General features: G+C 46.8%; 1 protein-coding gene across 1 annotated transcript in view; it reads left to right on the forward strand.

The window, feature by feature from the left end:
- Nucleotides 1-5,529: 5,529 nt before the first annotated feature.
- Nucleotides 5,530-16,471, forward strand: part of MGST3 (microsomal glutathione S-transferase 3) — a 157,267-nt gene continuing 146,325 nt past the window's right edge. The window contains exon 1 of the mRNA XM_086957189.1: nt 5,530-5,777. The gene's annotated coding sequence lies outside the window, so the exon portion shown is untranslated. The remainder of the gene's footprint in view (nt 5,778-16,471) is intronic.

Here is a 16,471-nt window from a genome sequence, read left to right on the forward strand (position 1 = left end):
GAAATGGGTTGGTTGAGAGATTCAACCGCACCTTGAATGGCATGATTATGGGCCTGGAAGAGCCCATGAGGCGGAAATGGGACGTCTTGTTGCCATGCCTGTTGTTTGCCTACAGGGAGGTGCCTCAGAAATCCTTAGGGTTCAGTCCCTTTGAATTGCTGTATGGCCACCCTGTCATAAGGCCTCTTACTCTGGTGAAGGAGGGGTGGGAGAAATCCCGTGGGAAAACCCCTCAGGATGTGTTCAGCTATGTGCTGGCCATTCGCAACCAGACCAAGCGCTTCAGGAAGCTCGCTCAAGAGAACCTGGAGGCTAGCCAGGAGGAAATGAAGAGGTGGTATGACCAGAACATCTCTCTTGTGTAGTTCCAACCTGGGCAGAAAGTGTGGGTGATGGCGCCGGTGGAGCCTTGTGCGCTCCGTGACAAATGGTCTGGGCCGTATGAGGTGGTGGAGCGCAAGAGCGAGGTTACCTATTTGGTTAACCTGAAGACTCCCAGGCAACCCCTGAGAGTGCTACATGTGAACCGCCTCAAACCCCACTTTGAGAGGACGGAAGTGACTATGCTCATGGCTACAGATGCTGGAGGGGAGGAGGATAGTGATCCTCTCCCTGACCTCCTGGCAGTCAAGGAGCAGGATGGGTCAGTGGATGGTGTGGTCCTCTCCCCCTCCCTGACCCCAGAGCAGCAGAAGGACTGTCGCCAAGTCTTGGGTCAGTTCGCCCCCCTGTTCTCCCTGACCCCAGGTGTCACCAAGTGGTGCGTCCACGATGTGGACACCGGTGACAACCTCACTGTGAAACAGAAGTTTTACAGAGTGGCTGACAAGGTCAGGGCTAGCATCAAAGAAGAGGTTTCTAAGATGTTAGCGCTAGGGGTAATTGAGCCCTCCAGCAGCCCCTGGGCTAGCCCAGTGGTCTTAGTGCCTAAGAAAGCTGCTACACCTGGTGGCCCCCCAGAACTCCGTTTCTGTGTGGACTACCGTGGGCTCAATGTGGTCACCAAGACTGACGCACACCCCATCCCCAGAGCTGATGAGCTGGTGGATCGGTTGGGAGCTGCCCGATACCTGAGCACCTTTGATTTGACTTCAGGTTACTGGCAGATTGCCTTAACTGAGGGGGCCAAGGAAAGATCAGCCTTTTCAACACCAGAGGGGCACTTCCAGTTTCGTGTCATGCCCTTTGGGTTGAAAAATGCCCCGGCCACATTCCAGAGACTGGTCAACCAGGTATTAGCCGGGCTGGAGGATATCAGCGCAGCATACCTGGATGACATTGCTGTGTTCAGCTCCACTTGGGAGGAAAACTTGCAACACCTCTGCGCAGTGTTGAAGGCTCTGCAGAAGGCAGGCCTCACTATCAAGGCCAGTAAGTGCCAGATAGGGCAGGGATCTGTGGTGTACTTGGGACACCAGGTGGGGAGCGGCCAGGTGGCGCCCCTACAGGCGAAGATTGATACCATTCTGGCTTGGGAACCCCCCAAGACCCAGACTGAGGTGAGAGCCTTTTTGGGTCTCACCGGGTATTACAGACGGTTTGTCAAAGGTTATGGCACCATTGTAGCCCCTTTGACAGAGCTGACATCTAGAAATCAACCCAGGAAAGTGAATTGGACTGAGGCCTGTCAAACTGCTTTTGACACCCTCAAAACTGCCATGTGCACAGCACCAGTGCTTAAGGCACCTGACTTTTCAAGTGAGTTCATTGTACAAACGGACGCTTCAAAGCAAGGCGTGGGAGCAGTACTCTCACAGGTCAATGATGAGGGTGGAGACCAACCAGTGGCTTTCATTAGTAGGAGGCTACTCCCCAGGGAACGGAGATGGAGTGCAACCGAAAGGGAAGCTTTCGCTGTGGTCTGGGCTCTGAAGAAGCTGAGGCCCTACCTGTTTGGGACTCCGTGTTCAGACCGACCACAGGCCCCTCAGATGGTTAATGGTTAATGCATATGAGGGGCGAGAATCCAAAACTGTTGAGGTGGTCCATTTCCCTACAGGGGATGGACTTCACGCTGGAGCACCGCCCTGGTACAGAACACGCCAATGCTGACGGTCTGTCCAGATTCTTCCGCCTTAGTGATGAGGACTCCCAAGAGGTTGGGTAGTTCTCCCCACTTTCAGCTGGAGGGGACACGTGTTAGACCTGACATCCTTGGCGTTTTTCCCCATCTTTTTGCCTCTGACTCATGTATTTTTGATGCTGTGCTGGATTTCGTTTTTGCTGATTTAGATGCTTTGGACCCTCTGCCACTGCTGATCAGTGTCAGAGGGTAAGTGCTCCCTCTGTAAATTGTCATATTAATTAATTGCAAGTTTATATAGCGCTAGGATCGACTCCCGGAGGAGTATCTCCGCGCTTCGACCACTGCGAAACCCTTCCTGGCTTCCCTGAGAGACGGTCCCTTAATGGGTATCTCCAGGGTGAGACCAGGCATCCCCGGCGGTCTGGTGGGGCCGTTAGTGCAGATGAGGCAAGCTTATGCCCAGAGTTGCCGAGTGTGATCGCTGATCAGAGTGGGCACCGAGGCGAGAGATTTATCGAGTCCACTGACCCTGGTCCAGAAACCTGCCGTGTCGGGAATCGAACCCTGGTCCCGGGCCGTCCTCTGCTCTCAGGTCTGCCGCCTCTAACCAGTGAGCCACACTACTGCACCTTGATTGGGTATACCTGATTGGCATATTTGTATCACCATGAAGTCCCTAGTAAAGTGCACTGTGTGTGCCAGGGCTGGTGATGACAGATGCTACTAGTGGGCCTGCAGCGCAGATTGCGCCACCCACATGAGTAGTTCTAAAATGGTGTCTCAGGCCTGCCACCGCAGGGCCTGTGTGCAGTCAGTGGACTGCCATGTACGTCTGGCCAGTGTCCCCACTGGCTGGGCCTAACCCTTCCCTGTCTGTGCACATCAGCCACCCCTATAGAAGGCTCAAGGTACCCCCCTGGGCAGGGTGCAGTGTATGGATAAGGTAGAGCATGTACTAGTGCAGGTAACATGCTCTGGTAGTGAGCAGCAGCTTTTTGTGTGCTCACTGCTGTAAGGCTGTCTTGCGCCATAGAGTAACATGGGGGAGGCTGGTCCCATTGGATCCCAGCCTATCTTCCCATAGGAACAAGATGCGACATAAGTGAGAGATATCCCTGGACTCAGAATTTAATGGCACATCTTTTAGTGAAGGTGGTTTTTGGATCCTGGGGTTGAGAATAGTACTTTTAGAAAGTGGCTGTTCTTTTGTCTAAAACCTTTCTGTGTGCCTGGGCCTGTGTGTGGAATGCCTGCGTGACAGGAGCTGCAGGGCCCCGGAGGGGGTTGGAGTCAGCCCAGAGGTGAAAGGCGACATCTGTTGCCAGGGGAAGGGGAGGAAGGAGCGACTGATAGTGCCAGGCTGTGTCTGCCTGACCACCATGCTGGCTAACTCCCCTGCTGGCCCACTGTCACCTCTGGCCCTGAAGCTGACAGGAAGAAGAACACCAGAAACATTCCAGAGCTCAGGGCCCCCTTGCACCCAGGCTTCAAAGGACTTCAAAGGCGTTCAGGGGTATAAGGGAAGGACCCCTGACTACAGAAGATTAGATTCTAAAATTCTACAAGCAAGAAGGAACCTCTGCTGGAAGAAAGACTGCTGGAGAACTGAAGGAAGATTGCCTTGCTGTGTGCTCTAAGGGCTGACCTGTTCTGCTGTCTAACTGGAAGCTGAGGAGGAGAAAGGGACTTTGCTGTGTGCTGTGACCCTGCCTACTTGAAACTGCCAAGACTCTGCTGTGTGCTGTGTCTACAACTGAATCTCCAAGGGCCTGAGAAGAGCTGGCCTCCTGTTGGGAACCCAGGGCTAAAGGTTCCTAAAGCTTTGTCAGAAAACAGCTGCAAAATCGTGCTGTTGTGACCCGAGACGCGTGGTACTCGACTGCGGAGCGTGAGGAAGGGATCGGTGTGCTCATCGGCACATTACCAGTGAGGGTTGGAGGCTTGTGGCGCCTCCCCTCGTGAAACCCGCTCCAACGTGGTGGGGAGGTCGAGAGGGGGGGTCTATTCGTGACCAGCGCCCTTGAAAACCCTTTGCCGCCAAGTCACCCTCGCGGCCCGGGGCCAGGATCACCCCTAGAAGTTGCCGTTCGTGGCCAGGAGTTGCGGCGCCGAAGATCGAAGCCGCCGCGCTCCCATTGGTCGAAGGAGCCGAGCCCCGGGAAGAAGTGACCTGACCCCGCCGAGGGACTCTGAGGCGTCCCGCACCCCTGGCCAGCCGTCCCCCCACGAGGTGAGCCTCACCGCCTCCCCCGCCGCTCGTTGGATTGTCGAGAGCGGACGGGAGAGGACAGGGGACCGGCCGGGGCGGGGACGCGTGCGATCTGCACGGCCTGGGGCGCCTGAGGCTCAGGAAGGAGAGAGGAGTCCCCGAGCCTCGCAGATAAGCGCATTGACAGCGCTTGAAGCCCAGAGGTAGAGTTACACGTGGGCATTGTGTGTACTGCTCGCTTTTAGAGCTAAGGGAATATAAATCAGTGGCATTATTCTTTTTGGATACTGATTTACAGGAGACTTGAGACTATCGTTGTTTTTACATAAGAACTTCCTATTTACAAGTACCATCATAAGGATTAAGTGCAACCCTTAAGATTAAATGCAACATTTTTCTAAAGAAGTGATTATCATGCAAACGCTTTATTTACCTTGCTGAAACTAGATAAAGTTATATATTTTTATAAAATATACTTACCTGTGTGGTCTCAGTTTGTGGTAGATTGGGAATTACTGTTGTGTTAAGTGCAAATGTTATCCACATTGCCTCTGTTTAGCCTAGACTGCTCGCGCCATGCTACCTAGAGTGTGAGCGGCGGTTATCTCAGAGGGTTATTCCTTCACCCTGACTAGAAGCAAGGGTCCCTACTTGGTCTAAGGTACTTACCTCTGCCAACTAGAGACCCCCAGATCTAACAGAGAGCAAGACTCAAATAATTTGTACCGACAATATAAGCAGAGTTGATAGTAGATATTCAGATTCAGCAATATATCTTGGAGTCAGGGTCAGCTCAGCAATAGACACAATTGTTAAAGAAAATTTTACCCCCCTGCTAAAGTCAATGGCGACAGATTTGAAAAGAATTTACGCTTTACATCTGTCCCTGATAAGCAGGGTAAATGTATTAAAAATGACCATGTTTCCTGAGGTTCTATACCTCTTTCGCTCTATCCCATTCTTAGTAGAGGAAAGTTTATTGAAGTCTATGGAGGCAACCTTTATGAGTTTTGTTTGGCAATATGGCAAAACTAGGCGGTCAATGAAATATCTGTCTTTACCACAGGAAAGTGGAGGGCTCGCCATGATGGTGGACGCGACTCCCTAGCGCTCTACTTCTCATCCCAATCGCCTTGCGCCTTAAGCCCCCCCACCCCCCGCTCGGCCGGACCGCCCCGCACTCTGCCGCGCTCTTGCTTCGAGCGCCGCTCCCATTGCAGCCCCCACCACAGGAATCCCCTGCGGAGATCTCAGAGGGGCCTCTGACCGCACCGCTCCATTTGCAGCCCCCACCACTGGAAAAGACAGGCTGCGCTCGCACAGAGGCCTCTGACATCGCCTCTCCCAGCCTGCTCCTCACTGCAGCCCCCACCACTGGAAACGACAGGCTGGGAGCTCATAGAAGCCTCTGACATCGCCTCTCCCCGCCTGCTCGTCCTTTCAGCCCCACCGCTGGAATTCGAAGCCGGGACCTCTCGAGGCCTCTGACGTCGCCTCTCCACGCATTTTGCCCAGCAGCTGAAGAACCCAAAGCATAGGACGGTCAGGTCTATTTTCATCCCATCCTTAAGCATTCTAGTCCCTTGTTTAGGACTTGAGCCCTGGCTGAGTGTTACTTGCTATTATCGCTGAGCTCTCCTCAGCCATATTCATGTAAGAATCGAGGTATAAATCTATGTGTGTGGCTGCTGGGGCTTGAGAAGGTTTCGCAGATCCACTGGGGCCCCGTGCCGCTGGAGGGAAAGTGTAACCTGCCAATAGGCGGGACCGGTGCCAACTAACATTGTCCTTCTCATGCCACCGCATCCGAGAGCACACCAGTGTTGGCACTGTCGCTGTTCCCAAACTCGTGTCCCCATCGCATGCAGGCACAACCACTGTGACTGCACCGGAACTGATGATGTCTAAGCATCAGCAGCTGCCATAGGTTCTGCGTTCGAAAAGGCTTGCTACTGAGGTCGCTCGGGGGTTGTGTGCTCGCTGCAGAGATGTGTATGTAACCTAAAAGTCACGGGTGCCAATTGCAGCGCAGCTCTTTGCTAAGCCCGGGGACATAAAATGAATACCATTGAGTTAGGTTATTTTAATACCTGCTATTTAAAAGAACTTATTTTATGGTGTGCAGTAGATGAAAGTTAAAAAATAACAAAACATGTTTGTCGCCAATTGACTAAGGGACAGAAATTCCTAAAATGGAAGAGATCTCCCTGGGAGTCACTGAAGACTGTTGTTACATATCCTTCATCATTTGCCTGTGTTTTTAAGTCATTTACAACACAAAAAGTACACCTTTTATGCGGAGTTTTATTTTGCATCAACAGCAACATTGGATATTTTAGACCACCATAGCAATCTGTGACTTTTTTCTGCTTGTCCTTTTGCGATTACCCGTGCTTGCCCAAACTCTGCCTGACTAGTTACTGTGAACAATACAACGTTTCTCTCCAAGCATCTTGCCCACTGATGCAGATGGTGTCTCTGCTGCCTGTTTTTTGGATGCCTCAATAGAGTTGGGGTCTTTAAACTTATGTTTTGAAAACTCCTTTTCCCCTGGCAAAGAAGTTCTTCTTTGCCCCCTCCCCCTCCCGAATGCCAAAGTTCATGTTTATTAAATTCCATTTATAAAAAGTCAACTATTCTTCCTCTTTTGCTAAAAGTTTTTTCCCATTGGTCATCCTTTTGCATCTCTTTCCCCCATGCCCCGCCTTGCCATGGGTTGCAAATGGTTTGAATATCACTTCTGTAAACAGTTTCTGTCTTGTGGTCACTGCCTCTAAGGGGGCTTTGCCAAATCACAATGCAAGTAAAAAGTCTTTGGTTGAAACCATGTATTTGAATGACTTTCAAAGAAACTGCTTCTAGAATTAAGATGTCTGTAGGCTTCCATTGTCTGTGTATTATCTACGCTTGACTGACAAGATCCAGGAATCCTGCCACACAAGTGGGTGTATTAAAATCTTATGTGTCGAGGTATGTGGTACTGCATACTTGACCAGCTCAGTTTATGAAAGATGTAGATCTTACTTCTATCTTAATAGTGTGTTTTTAAATTTGATACGCAACCTCTTTGTGAGCTGAGGTTTCTCACCTAAAAGGTAAAGAGTGACATTTTAGAGATATGTATGTAACTTAGTGGGCTGGGTTCCTCTGAAGAGATCTGTGAATTCTGTCGGGCCTATTAAAGACTGTAACATGACTCATTAAATTGAGTCTGTAATGCACTGTTCTGTCAAGAAAAGTGTCTCCCCAGAGCACTCAGAATCAAAACAGTTCAAATAAAGTTCAAATAAAGGTTCAAAACGTGTAAATCAGTTTCAATGATTTTCTTTACTTGTGCATCATTTCATGATTCTTCTCATTATATACACATATTTAACTCATTGGCCCAATGCATTTCGGGCTGAGCCCTTCTTCGGGGGCCCTGTGAAATCCTGTAATGGTAATGATAAAGTACAGTTTCAAAAAGCAAATCTTTAAACATTTGTTCATGTGAAATCAAACAGTATTCAACATATTACCACATGCAACGGGGGTAGAAAATCAGTGTCCGAGGTCTAACACTATGCTAATGTTGCGAGAATAAGTGTACTCGAGAATCGTTACTGGGAAAGTGCAAGAAATTGGGGGTGTCTAGGGAGTGGCAGAAGACGCCACGTTTTAAAAAAGTGCTCGTGAAATCGTGCTCATCAAACCTGTTCAGGCGATTAAGGTAGCCGCGCTGATATAAAAAAGATGTCTGTAAACAAACGAAAAAGTAATGGACGTTAGAAAGCGGGTCTGTGTTTGACAGCAATCCTCTGTCAAAAATTCGTTCGTAAAGAATGCTTACCGAGTAAAGTATTCTGGCCGAGTCCGCGTGGGAGTCCGGTTAAAGTATTAGCGATCAGGTGTACTTCCGCGTTCTAAGTGTTGAACCGGGTCGCGAGGCTCCTTAAATGTAAGGGCGACGCTGATACGTTAAGATGTGTACGTTGGTAACGAACGGTGTGATTGGTTGACACACGGTCACGTGTCACAACACACGAAAACGTTATGTTTACATTTTTATCTCGGTGCTACGAACTGTGTTATGGTTAGGGGAGGAATGTATCATTAAAAGATTTGCGATGTATTAGAGTCTGAATGAGCTTTGGAACAGGAAACGGGAAAAAATAAAAAGAAGTGACAAAGAGTATTCTTATTCTTATGGATGGAACATTCACAACAATAGCATGTAATCAATGGTAAAATAAATAAATAGTCTGTCAGCGAATATCAGAGCATATAACTATAAATAACAACTAAATTCTAAACGTTCATTGAGTCCTCTTGGAGCTGTCGATGGCAGTTTGTTGATCCAGTAAAGTTCACGTCTTAACAGATATTGATCATTGTCTCTTCCTGGGAGTAAGGGAACTATTTCTAAAATGCAGAACTTCAGTTGGCTTGGATTGTGATGGTGATCGTTGAAGTTTACTGCCACAGTAGATTTGTTAGATTTGAGGCGAATGTTGCTGCGGTGTTCTGTCAACCTGGTTTTTATTTTTCTGGATGTTTTGCCCACGTATGGGAGTCCACATGGACATTTCAACATATATACAAGGTTGGTACTATCACATGTGCCATTTACTCTTAATTTGATTTTGCTTCCACTGGATGGGTGATTAATTTCAATCCCTTTAATAATGGAATTACAATTTCCACAGTTGTGACAGGCCATCGTGCCTTTGTATGATGTCAGAAGTTCTGTGACTTTGGGTTTTAGTAATTCTTTTAGATTTCTTGTTCTTTTATATGCAAATCTTGGGTTCGAGGAAAAAACTCCCTTGAAATCTTCTTCCAGGGCCAATAACGGCCAATGTTTTAGTATGTTTTTTTTAATGTTGTAACTCCTTGTGGAGTATTTTGAAATGAACACTGATCTTTGTTCCTCCCTTGCGGTGGATGGTGTCAAAAGTTGTTGTCTATTCATGTGTTTTATTCTCTCCACAGCTGGTTCCAGTATGGTTTCTGGGTATCCCCGATCCTTGAATTTCTTTATCATGTTTTCTTTTTGCTCTTCATATAGTTGTTGAGAGGAGGCGATGCGTTTAACGCGTAGCAATTGAGAGTAAGGAAGATGATTTTTTAATGGAGGTTGATGAAAACTCTGGTAGTGTAACAAGTTGTTTTTGTCTGTGGATTTCTGAAATACTGTGGTAAGTAGTTTGTCTTGGTCTTTGATGATTAGTACATCTAGAAAAGATAGTTGTTTGTGATTGATGTTATAGGTGAATTGAATCCGATCATTAACATTATTGAGTTCTTGGATGGCTGATATTAATTGAGTGGTTGATCCTTTCCATAGTAGGAAGATGTCATCTATATATCTCTTGTACAGTATGAGATTGTTTTTCCATGATTGGTTGTTAAGAATGTGCTCTGTTTCAAAGTGGTGCATAAAGATGTTGGCATATGCCGGAGCAGCACAATTTCCCATGGAAGTTCCGTTACATTGTCCAAAAAATTCGTTGTTGTACTGGAAATAGCTGTGGAATAGTGTAAAGTGCATCAATTCCATGATTAGCAATTTCAAATTTGTGTCTTCTGATTCACTGTTTAGCAGAATATTCTCCAATGCTGTTAATCCTAAGTCATGAGGAATCGAAGTGTATAATGACTTCACATCAATGCTGGTCAAAATCATCTCGGTGGAGAATGAGGTCTTGTGTTCTTCTAGAATGTTCAAGAAATGGGTGGTGTCCTTTATGTATGTTGGAATCTGCTGTACTAGTGGTTGTAGATGTTTGTCAATGAATTTTCCTACTGGTTCATGGATTGAATTGACTGTAGAAACGATCGGCCGGAATGGAGGAACTGTGGGGGGTTTGTGTATTTTTGGAATCATGTAAATATAGGGTACAGATGGGTTTTGTTTGATCAGATATTCTTTTTCTTTATTTCCAATGGTTCCTGTATCAATTGCTTTTTGAATGATGGTATTCAGAATTTTCTTGTATTCACTGGTTGGGTCTCCTCTCAATTTTATGTAGGTGTTGGTATCATTCACATGGTCCTTCATATTTTTGTCATAAAACTCAGTGTCCATGATTATTAGGGCGCCGCCCTTGTCTGCCTGTTGTATGGTGATATTTTTGTTTTCTGCCAAGTTTTGAATAGCATGTCTCTCTTTTTGGGTGAAGTTGGTTCTTTTGAGTCTGGGTGCTTTAAAGATCTTTAAGACATCCTTGTTTACGACTTTTTCAAAGACATCCAATACCTTATGACTCACTGGTGGTAAAAAGCGACTGGGGTTCCTTAGTCCCAATAGTTTGTCCGTTTCGGTGTCTGTGATAGGTCTCTCTACAACATTTGAGAAAAAATGTCTGAGGCGTAAATTTCTTACGAATTTGTACACGCAAATTTGCGTTTCTAGCAGGTTAGAATGGTAAGTGGGAACGAATGATGTGCCTTTCTGCAATGTTTTTATTTAAAACTCATTGATGTTTTGGTTTGAAATGTTGATCACGAGGTCCTGTGACTTCTGGTGTTCTGTGCTATGCTTTCTGGTTGTTGACCTTTGGTTGTTCCTGCTTCTCCCCCTCCTGGTTCTTTTGGGCGTCCATGGCCTCTCTCTAAAAAAGGAGTCGATGTTGTTGAAGAAGTCTTTGCTTGTTGTTGATTTGAATCTAACGTTTGATTTTCATCTCTATGTCTTGGAACATTTTTTGAAGTTGTAGGAACTCTTCTGTTTGATTGTGAATCGTCCGATGAAGTCTCATCCGATGATTTATACTGAGGTTTTTGTTGACGCCTTCGGGCGTATATGTCTGCCCAATTGTATACCTCTCCTGTGCGGTAATCAGTAGTGTCCCTCTTAAACTTCCTAACTTTGCGTTCATTTATCTCTTTGGTATAGACATCTAGTTGTTTATTAATGTCGGACAGTACCTCATCCCATTCTTCCTTGGATAGCATGGTGTTTAGTTCATCCTTAAGTGCAGCGGTTTCTCTATTTAGATCTTCAATAAGTTTAGCTAATTCTTCAATGATGAGTAGAATTAGGTCTAGAGAACACTTATTTAGTATTGCGAACCATTTTTCTGTGAAGCGAGCATTGTTTTTGCACAAAGTTGATTTGAGGGATATCCGTAGGCCTCGTGGAATCCGCTGTGCCTTGTGATATTTTATTAAGGTACTTGCATGCAATCGTTGATTAACTATCCGTTTTGACATGTACAATAGTTGTTTAATATTTGCTTGCGTTGAACCTGTACTAGTACCAGGACTTTCATCTTCCTGAATTAAAGCGTAAATCCTTTTTGAATCTTCTTCAGTGAATGCCAAAGTATCAGCTCTTTGGTCTGAGTGTGTCATATCATCAAATTGCATTTTTGTGTTTGGGTGCTGTATCCACAGTCTTTCGTACAGAAAATGATAAGTTCTTAAATCCAAAAATGGAGGTCGGGGTACGCACTCCTGAAGTGATCTTAGTGTAATTGATAAATTCTTTAAAGGTGGGTGGTGCCCGTGGGGTTGAACCCTCTGTACTTGGGTAAAGTATAAATCTGTAATGTCAAGAAAAGTGTCTCCCCAGAGCACTCAGAATCAAAACAGTTCAAATAAAGTTCAAATAAAGGTTCAAAACGTGTAAATCAGTTTCAATGATTTTCTTTACTTGTGCATCATTTCATGATTCTTCTCATTATATACACATATTTAACTCATTGGCCCAATGCATTTCGGGCTGAGCCCTTCTTCGGGGGCCCTGTGAAATCCTGTAATGGGCATGATAAAGTACAGTTTCAAAAAGCAAATCTTTAAACATTTGTTCATGTGAAATCAAACAGTATTCAACATATTACCACATGCAACGGGGGTAGAAAATCAGTGTCCGAGGTCTAACACTATGCTAATGTTGCGAGAATAAGTGTACTCGAGAATCATTAAATTGAGTAAAATAGCACCTGATGTATAAGCTCAACATAGTTCATTTTTGGGTGTTTGCTGTAGAAACGGTCAATGGTATATTTTGTGCCTCCAATAACAGGCATCCCTGACTGGCATTCCTCATTCCAAAATTCCAAATGTATCTTTTAGTTGAAGCGCAGTGTATAATTTAGGTTTACTCATGCGTTTGTTGCTGAGGAGCATGCAGTGCATATTCTCCAGAGATTGCTCACAAGCAAGCATGGTTCCAGTGTACTTTCTGCCTACTCAGCATTAACGACGATGGGGTTATGGCTTGCGGTCTCGTTTTTATGGCAGTGGGGTTCTTGCTTCCAGCAGTGGGTTACTCAGATTTAAAAACATTGGCATTGTATGGCCCACAGTTTTACTTAAAGTGGGATTATGACCTGGGCCGCGTTAAGGAGCCACACCGTGTACTCTAGTGGTGCGCTTTACCCCTGCTTCTGGGAGCTAACGTGAAGGGAGACAAGAAAAATAAGGTTCTTCTGTCTCCAGCTGGGTTCACCCCGTGCAGTAGAACAGAAATTCTGAGTGCATTGCAGCGTGGTTTTCTCACCACAGAACACAACTGGAACTGTGCAGTACTCTGCTCTCTCTGGCCTAGAACAATTGATAGTTTCATCGGAGCTGTTCAGATAACTCCACTTTGTTTCATGAGGGCGTGGGTTCTTCGAGCACCAGAGGAAGCAGAGGAGAGTTTACAGATCTAGTGGGAGGGGAAAGGCTTTTCGGCCTTTCCGAGTGGGTTCACCATTCCGAATTGGTGAACACTGACAGGCTTATGTTTACCGATAGTCATCAACATTTTTTTCGTAGTAACCCACCCTGGAACAGCTCTCACATTGATTTCATTCAAGGGCAGCAGTAAATGAGTTTCCAGGTTAGGAAGTACACATTGATTTTGCTTGCTTAATTATATGCCTTTTGCAGTCCTACCTTACAGATAAATTACTTATTTCAGTGTTCAGGGATAATATGACTTGCTCAGGTACCCACTAACACTCTCACAATCCTTCTAGATTTCCCAAAACACAGGAATCATTGCCTAAAGGTAGGATAGCAATACAGGAGAAAATATCTGATTTTTAATAAAACACACATATGTCATGTGTGTTTTTCTAAACCTTGAGTTTTAGTGAGTGTCGCCCGTGGCCAATCATCACCAAGACAGTTTGTTTTTGGGCGGTGCCCTCCACCACCCATCCTCCTGGGAGAATGATATTGCATTCCTCCTGTATTCGTGGCCTTACTTTGACAAAGCGCTGTCAGAGCGCCTCGACGGGCCAAGTGACTCCCGGATCAGACCGCCGTCCATTCCGAAACACTTTGCAAATTAAAAGAAAAAACAATTAAAGATCGGTTGAGTCGTAAAATAAATCTGCTGGTGCCGAATGGTGCGTCTTTGCATCACATAAATCAGAGTTACGCTGCTTATTTATATAATCCTGCGGGGTGAAGGGAGGGCCGTGCCGACAGGTCAACGGCGGTGCAGTGCCTGGAGCAGCTGTCCATGTTTCCCTTCAGTTCTTTCCACCTTTTTGACGACCCTGCTCTTTGAATGTTTTTTTCTGTCTGCGTTTTTAGTTATTTCGTTATTTTTTGTCCCTGTGTTTATTTTTAGGTTGAGGACTCGTCGCACTGCGTAAGCAGTGGGCGGAGCTCCGAGATTTTATGTTTCTTAGTGTAGGGGGCTTGAACCCGCCCCTCTTCTCTATTGGCTGGCTTCGTAAATGCTGGCCAGCCATTGGAGGAGAGGGGCTTGAACGTAACCTTTTCGATCCTTAAGGGAGCTGTTTCTGAAGTTACAGAGAAATATTTTTGATGTATTTAGTCTCGTATATAAAGAGATACGTCTCAACTGGGCGGACTTTGCTGTTAGACATTGATCAATCTTTCCTCTCTCGCGCCTCCCTCCAACAGCTCAGAGGGTGCCCACTTGCAGATCGACAAAGTCTCTGACTCCCTCGTCTCACATAATCAATTACTGCAAGAAAGAACGCGATAAAAGTAGGTGAAAGTTACAAAGGCCGCCCATATATTTCACTGTAGACTCCACCCGCGCTGCATTTCACTTTACTTTGTTCCACGGCTTTAGGCTAATCTCACTGATGCAGAGAGATTAATGCACTTTATCCCGCTCTGTGCACGCCCCCCTCCGCCCCTGGCCATGGACAGACATCAAGTGGGGGCCGGCCCCACGGCCGGCAAGATGGCCCCCACCTCCGCCCACATAACCGGGGGGCTGCCGGCACAGCTGGGCCCCAGCAAGTATACCTCTCCCCCGGGCTTAACCTGCACGGACACCCCGGAAAGTGTTGTCTTGGTTGAGACGCGCACGATTGTGCGAGCAACGTAAGTTCTTTTACTCGTATTATGGGAAAATAGGAATGCATGGTTTTACCTGTGGTAGAATCGTGTTCGTCTATTTTCGTTTTCTATTTGACAACTTTACGTTCCTACTCCTCCGCATCTAACCCCTTTTAACGTGGGCCCCCGCTTCTTGGCGCTAGTACAGTATGTATGACAGCGCGTTTTAAGCGACTCTTAGGTTTCTGTGGTTTGAGTGGGAGGTTTGTGTTTTTAAATGTTAAAAAGTGATTGGGGTGGAGGGTCCAGCTTGGAAGTAGGAGCGGGTTTTTTAACTGCCTTTTTTTAACTGTTTGGAATAGAGCGCTTTCAATTCTCATTTTAATGTACTGTGATAAGGACTCCCCCCCCCCATTCCAACGGGGCTTGGGTATGTCTGCCTGCTGTCTGACCCAGAGTCAAATGCACTGTGTTTGGGCGTTTTTTTTTCTCGGATTTGATAGGTTGCATGTGGGACTGACTGTGCGCTTTAACCGGGGCTTTTCCACATGGTGCCTAAGGTCGGAGAGTCCGCGGGAACATCAAGCAAATCGCTCTTTTTAATCAAATAGCCCCCCCAAGTTCAGTAGACACAGCAAAGTCCAAATAAAAACAAGTGATCCAGGTGCCTAGTGGTAGTTCAATCATTACACCACAACAAAGTTGTATTCATGGTCGTCCATTTTACATTTAACCTAATTTTGGGTTATTTTGGTGTCCAGAACATGGAGGACTTCTGCCTTGTAGTCACAGACTGGTGGCCCTGATGCGAGAAAAAACACTGATAGATTCAGCTGACTTTGAAAGCCGATCATCAACATTAGTTCTACAAAACTTGTGATGGTAACAAAAAATAAACCGACTAGGTGGACATATGGCATGTCATTGATCTCACAGTACACAGTATAGATATGTCTGTTTCTTGTTTCCCCTTTATATCTAGTTTCATCATTTGTCCTAAGGTTACCTCATTGTTAGGGCAAAACGCCATCAATTCCAGATATAGAGACATACGTCTCAACTGGGCGGACTTTGCTGTTAGGCATCTTTACATGGGGCTTTCTGTGTGTGGGGTGGGCTTTCTGTGTGTGGGGTGGGCTCTCTGTGTGTGGGGTGGGCTCTCTGTGTGTGGGGTGGGCTCTCTGTGTGTGGGGTGGGCTCTGTGTGTGGGGGGGCTCTGTGTGTGTGGGGGGGTTCTGTGTGTGTGTGGGGGGCTCTGTGTGTGTGGGGGGGGGCTCTGTGTGTATGGGGGGGCTTTGTGTGTGGGGTGGGATCTCTGTGTGTGGGGTGGGCTCTCTGTGTGTGGGGCGGGCTCTCTGTGTGTGGGGCGGGCTCTGTGTGTGTGTGGGGGGCTCTGTGTGTGTGGGGGGGCTGTGTGTGTGTGTGGGGGCTCTGTGTGTGGGGGGGGGGTTCTGTGTGTGGGGGGCTCTGTGTGGGGGGGGGCTCTGTGTGTGGGTGGGGCGGGCTCTGTGTGTGTGTTGGGCGGGCTCTGTGTGTGTGTGGGGTGGGCTGTGTGTGTGTGTGGGGCGGGCTCCGTGTGTGTGTAGGGTGGGCTCTATGTGAGTGGCTCTGTGTGGGAGGCTCTGTGTGTGTGTGTGGGGCTCTGTGTGTGTGGGGGGCTCTGTGTGTGTGGCTCTGTGTGTGTGGCTGTGTGTGTGTGGCTCTGTGTGTGTGGCTCTGTATTGATAGCTTTTTTGTAGGTGGCTCCATGTGTGGTGGCTCTGTCTGTGTGAGGGTGGCTCTGTTTAGGCGGCTCTATGTGAATGACTGTGCGGGTTGCTCTGTGTAGGTGGCTCTGTATGTGTGTGTGGGTGGCTTTGTGTGTGTTGCTCTGTGTGGGTGTAAATGCAATAGGTCATGCATTTGCGAGCGAGTAAGCTATTGGCATTGTAAATGACAATGCCATTTATTTAACGAATAAGCTATTGGCAATGTAAATGACAATGCCATTTATTTATGAT

The sequence above is a fragment of the Lissotriton vulgaris genome, chromosome 1_1 (assembly GCF_964263255.1).
Source record: "Lissotriton vulgaris chromosome 1_1, aLisVul1.2, whole genome shotgun sequence".
Lineage (NCBI taxonomy): Eukaryota > Metazoa > Chordata > Amphibia > Caudata > Salamandridae > Lissotriton > Lissotriton vulgaris.